Below are 6,064 nucleotides of genomic sequence, written 5' to 3' on the forward strand. Positions count from 1 at the left end.
CATAATGACTAACAAAATTTTATTTGTGTGATGTGATTTTTTCACATTTACAAATACCACAAAAACATATTTAAATACCTCAAAAACGTTTTATATTTTTCCAGAAATAAAATATAATATAGAAATAATAGATTGTACTAAAAAATATTTGGGATCAAAATCTAAGCGATACAATATATAAATTCATAATTTATTATTCAAAATAAGATACATAAGAATATCATTTAAATACATTTTTATAGCAACATTTTTTATCTTTTAAAAATTAATTAAACCGTATAACGTTGGTAGAAAAATAAAAATGTAATAATAATCATGTGTTTTACCACAAATATTTTATTAAAAAATTACATGTTAATTTTATTTTTTTAAATATCGTTTATAACCGTTTTGAATTTTATGAATTTTGGGTTTGGACCACTGGGTTATTTAGTTTTTGAAAATTTAATGTTGCAACAGTATTGATTAATTTCCAATAGAAAAGTAATAAAAATAACAACTTTATATTTTGTAAAGTTTCAGTAAAATTCATCGTTTGCCTTGTTATTTAAAAAAAATGTTTAACCATATTTTTATGATAAAATATCATAAATAGTATAAAAATATTCAATTGATCTAATTATGTGCCATTAATATGGATATTAAATATATCACTACAATAACAAAGCGATGTACATATATGTTAATTTCGAAAATGCATACATTAACTAGTCAATGCATGCACCGTCAAATTACTTTAGTTACAGTAGACATAAAATAATTTAAGAACAGTGTAACTAATCATTGTATGCTTTCGCTGTTCGGTGTTTGTCAAATTATTTAATGTTGCAAATAATTTATATATTTAATAGGCATCTTAAATCATTTATGTAAGGTAAGTCTTGTTGGCAATTTATATAATCCTCATTTTAAATAGATTAGTTGCAGAGAGTTATTCGTGGGGTGTTAACTATTCGCACCAAAAATGCTGTTTTTTTTATTATTATTGGCTCTACGATAACGTCGATCGTGATTAGGTTGCTTGACAAATACGCTCGTCTGTCAAATTTTGTGCGTTAGCAATGTAATTAGCTCATGTCGGAGTATTCAGACTCACTAGTTAGAGCATACATTATTTATTAAAAGTATACACGAAATGAAGAATTGTAAGTTTTAAGAAAAAGTGCATACTTTAGCTAGTCATTGTATGTTTTATCAAAATTTAACATGTTAACTGTAACAAATGGACATTTTCTATTAAAAAATATAATTATAGCATAGTATATTAGCACAGATTTTTTAGTATTTTGTCAAGGAGTATATATACTATATCTAAAGAACTAAAAACGGTTTTCAAAAACGTAGAGAGAAGATTATCGTATCTTTTAAATTAAGTATGTAATTAAAAATCGTAATTAAGTATAAAATAAAATCAATAATAATATAATAAAAATGAACTATTATTAACTAAATACAATAAGCCATGCTTTATAATATTTTACATTATAATAAAATAAATACATCTGTACAATAACAAAATATTGTAAATTTATAGTTATTACGTCTTATTTTCAATCTATAAATCGATTAATTATGCAGAAAGAACAATCAAAAATTAAAAACGCTGGTATTTAAAAAATAAAATTGGCTTAATCTTTATGACAACAACATATTTTTTTATATTTTTTTAGTAGTAATGAATATAAACAAGTCTATCTAATATCAATAGGTAATAAATAATATATTTAAAATAAATATTATTATTTGATTCGTTTGTTATTATCATATTGGCGATATAATAAAATGTATTAGATTTTCCGTCTGAAATACAGTAATACGGACATAGAAAAGTAAAAGTAAGGGCCATAGACAACTCGGCGCGCGTTGGCGCCGAATTCGAATCGGAACGAGAGGAGCTAACTCACCATGTGCGTTGGCTAAAAAGGCGCTATCGCTCCGCCGAGCCCTCGGGATGCGTCCGGAGTCCGGAGGGTATCAGGTGGCCGCCGGCGACATCTCGCTCGCTGAAGACACTTTCTAAACAGAGCCGGACTTTTCAACGGGCGCACATATCACTCGGCAAACTCGGTGAACCGCAAACCGCGAACCGAATACCGAAAACCGAAAGCCAGAACGGAAACGGAAACGTAGCGCGCCGAAACTTTGCGAAACTGCCTTCGGTCCTGCGTCGCGCTGCGTCAGGGTTCGGAACGAGCGCTCGACCGAGTGCGCTCGCGACGCTCCACTGCAAACGACTATCTGAGCGTCTGTGTCGCTATCGCCGTTCTGCGCTCGCCTCTTTCTCTACCCTTCTCGCTCTCGACTTAATGCATGATCCACGCGTTTAACGACATCTGTGTAGATCGCGGACCGAAAAACTTAGCGAACAGCGCGACAGATAGAGCCACTTTGCGCAAACTATACATTTTATTTTACTTTACATTTATTCAAGCTCGAGGGAGTGAATTTATAATTGGTACAGATTGTTATGTAGATTTTTAGAACATTTTTTTCTCCCCCCCCCCTTGAATTTAATGAAATACTATGAATTTTAACGAAATCAAAATATTAAAAAAACGACCACAGATTTAAGCTTATGCAAAAGCTGAAATTTATTTATTTATTGTTTATACACTAAACAAATTTAATCAAAACATTAAACAGAATATAAAAAATACTTTGATATTATAATTTATTTCTTAATGCACGAAGGTGCTTCTTTATTCCACTGAGGAAACCCACTACGGTTTTATTTTTGCGGATTGTCCTAGGAATAATATCATACAAATTCACACCTCCGTGCTCGTTTTCTTATACCTAACTATCCTTACATTGTCTCTATTTCTAGTATTAAATCTATGTTCATCTTTATTTATTATTAAATACTTATTAAAATACTCTGGTAACATATTATTTTCTAACTTATATATAAATATTAGGACATTCATCTTCAATATTTCTTGAACATCCAACACCTACAATCATACTTCTACAACTAGTAAATCTATTTTTATTTTAAACAAGTCCCATTGCCCTATTTTGTAATTTTTGCAACATCTTTATATCTAATTTATTAATCATATATAATATAATATTATTGTAGATTATTTTTTTGTGTTAATACTTAACATATTTTTCATCCTGGATAATATACCTCTTTTTCTATTATTTTTTTAATATGCAATTACAATGTCGCTTAAATTTTTTTTATCTTCAATTACTTTTAAATATTTTATATTATCAATTATTTCTATAATAGAGCTTTCTATAACTATTTTTATATTATTATCTAACATATATTTAAAATTAATAAACATACGTTTACTTTTCTTCTCGTATAGTTTTGCTACATTATTTTTTAACCATATTCTTATTATACTTAATTTACTATTTAAATTAGATACAACTTCTTTAACATTATCACCTATGCAATAAATGAAAGTGTCTGCAGACAGACGTAATTTATTCATATATATTATAAACAACAACGGTCCTTATTTGGACCCCTATGGTACACCATGAAATATTATTTTCTCTTTGAACCATAATTTAATTAAACTTTTTGCTTCATTTTTTTAAATAATTATTAAGCCATTTTAAAAATATTTCACTTATATCTAAAATCCCTACTTTCTTTAATATTATTATTCTGCCTGTAGTTTCGAATGCTCTCTGGAAATCCAAAAAAACTACTTAATGATTTTGTTTGTATCCTTGCTAATAACCAATCATATATTTTTCTCTGAATCCCGATTGTTCACACGTAATATTTTATGAAATAATAAAATCCTTTAATTGTTTGATTACTACTAATAACATCACCTTTTCCATACAAGACAATGTGTTAAGTAGTCTCATTTCTTCAACCCTTATTTTATGTAGGTACAGGTATAAAAGTAGAAATCTTTAAATTATCGGGTATTTCTCCTTCGTACTGGTCCTTCTTTTAACTTACAAATTAGATTGTGAATTTCTTCTAAAGATACTGATTCAAATTCCCCAAATTTTACATTAAATGTTTCATTATTACATAGCACAAATTGATTAAGCTGAGGTATTGAATTCACAATCTCTTCTGTACTCTTAATGTAGTATGTATTAATTTTTTCTGTTATCATATGAGAATCTTTATATATATTTCCGTCAATCTCCATATTTTTACTGTCATTTCTCTGAGTAGAATCAGTTATTGTTTTTATTGTTTTCCACATCTTATTCGGGTAATTTTTTATTTCATCTATCGACTTTTTAAACCATTATATTGGCTATTGTTAATGCTTTGACTGACATTTCTATGGCAGTCAAAGCATTAAGATTTGGTATCTTTTACATTTTAAATTTCAAACTATATTCTACTCATTAAATCACGGTTTTCGTTTGAATCAATATTATATTTTTAATTTATATTTCCTTTTTATTTTACTATCAACAACCTTCTTATAAATATTGTCCCATATCATATTAGCATCCATGTTATATATAAATAATGTCCCTAATTCTAAACTGGAAATTCTCCGATTATTACTCAAATAAGATGCATAAAAAACAGTCTCGAATTTATTGCAAAAAAATATTTTTTAAATATTTTCGTTCAAGTGAAATATAACCGATAGGCGCTAGTGAAATTACAAACTGGTCTAAAATGTTTATGAAGCTCAATTTGACAGTTGCGAAACGCACATTTTCTGTTCAAACCCAAACCTAACCTACACGAATTAATCAAACCCAACTTGACCTTATCAAAGATCTTAAACTAATTATAGTTTTAGAACTTTCATTAGCACAAATCCAAAATATGAACTAAGCCAACTCAACTCTTGGGGGAAAATAAGCTGAAGAAGTAGATAGACATTGCTTTTAGGCGACGCGATGGTGCTGGGTGGCAATTAGGCACAGATTGAGTCACTGCAGTGTGTTTCTATTGAATATTAAAGAATTACATGTTGTTTACACAACGGCGCGCGACCCGCCAAAGCTGCCAATCGAGAGAATCCGTCTTGCCAGTGTTACTAGAGTGCCGCCAAGTTTTGGCCATAATAAACATGAATAAATACATACCTATAAATAGGCCTCCTACAGTTTGTTTAAAATTATACGATGTTTTGAAGCCAAAAATCCACGTCAAAAGCAATAAAATCGAGTAACGCTCGTTTCCAAGCGTTCCCACTGGGAAGACGCGATTTTACTATTTTTGTCATGAATTTTTGATTTCTGAGAAGAGATAATTGTTTTTTGCGCTCTCCTGTTGGTCAAAATTCTGTATAGATATGCTTCACTCGATTCTCACTCATTGTAAGTCTTAATATTGTTATAAAGTTTTGATATAAATGCTAGATAACGAATAGTTGCCACTGCGACGGTATGATTTTATTGCTTTTGATGTGGATTTTTTACTTATGAAAAGAGAATATTGTTTTTTGTGCTCTGTTGTTGGTCAAACTCTGGTTTATATATGCTTCATTCGATTTTCATTTATTGTAAGTCATGTTATTATTATAAAAAATAATGTGAACGATAGAAAACTTAGCGTTTCCATTGTGACGGTGACGGCACGATTTTATTGCTTTTGCCGTGTATTCTAAACAGGAACATCATTTGGGCGGGAGACAGGTGGAGGCATTTCCCCCAATCTCTTTGAATTTGGCCGGAAAAATGTTTGTCATTTAATGAAATACTATGAATCTTGATGAAATCGAAATCAAAAACGACCACTGACTAGCTAACTTGAAATAAATTGTTTCTGGAATAGATTATTCTTACTACACGCTAATATCCTTACTTTATTTTTGTAAAAACAAGTTTAACAGTTTGACCGCCACACGCGGGCGCCACGCACTTGTGCATCTCGCTCGCACACGTACGAGCGGATTAGTGTATGAGAAAGGGGGATATTCTCACCCATCTCCCTTGCGAAATTATCTGACAAAGTGGTACAGCATGAGCGCGTGAAAGTTAACAAACGCCGAAAAAATAATGAAATTATTATATAATAAATATATAAAAAGTGATACATTTTTGCAAATGTTGGAAAAAATCGCAAAGACTAATGGGACATTCTGATACATCTGCACTTTATTTTTATTTG

The 6,064-nt window shown here is 29.8% G+C and overlaps 1 protein-coding gene across 2 annotated transcripts in view; it reads right to left on the reverse strand.

Moving 5' to 3' along the window:
• Nucleotides 1-2,250, reverse strand: part of LOC148237181 (receptor-type guanylate cyclase Gyc76C-like) — a 93,853-nt gene extending 91,603 nt beyond the window's left edge. For both annotated transcript variants that reach the window (XM_088183389.1, XM_088183392.1), the window contains exon 1: nt 1,905-2,250. The gene's annotated coding sequence lies outside the window, so the exon portion shown is untranslated. The remainder of the gene's footprint in view (nt 1-1,904) is intronic.
• Between the last annotated feature and the right edge of the window lie 3,814 nt (nt 2,251-6,064).

This window comes from Plectrocnemia conspersa, unplaced genomic scaffold (genome assembly GCF_051122295.1).
Source record: "Plectrocnemia conspersa isolate PC_06_02 unplaced genomic scaffold, ASM5112229v1 ptg000003l, whole genome shotgun sequence".
Classification (NCBI taxonomy): Eukaryota; Metazoa; Arthropoda; class Insecta; order Trichoptera; family Polycentropodidae; genus Plectrocnemia; species Plectrocnemia conspersa.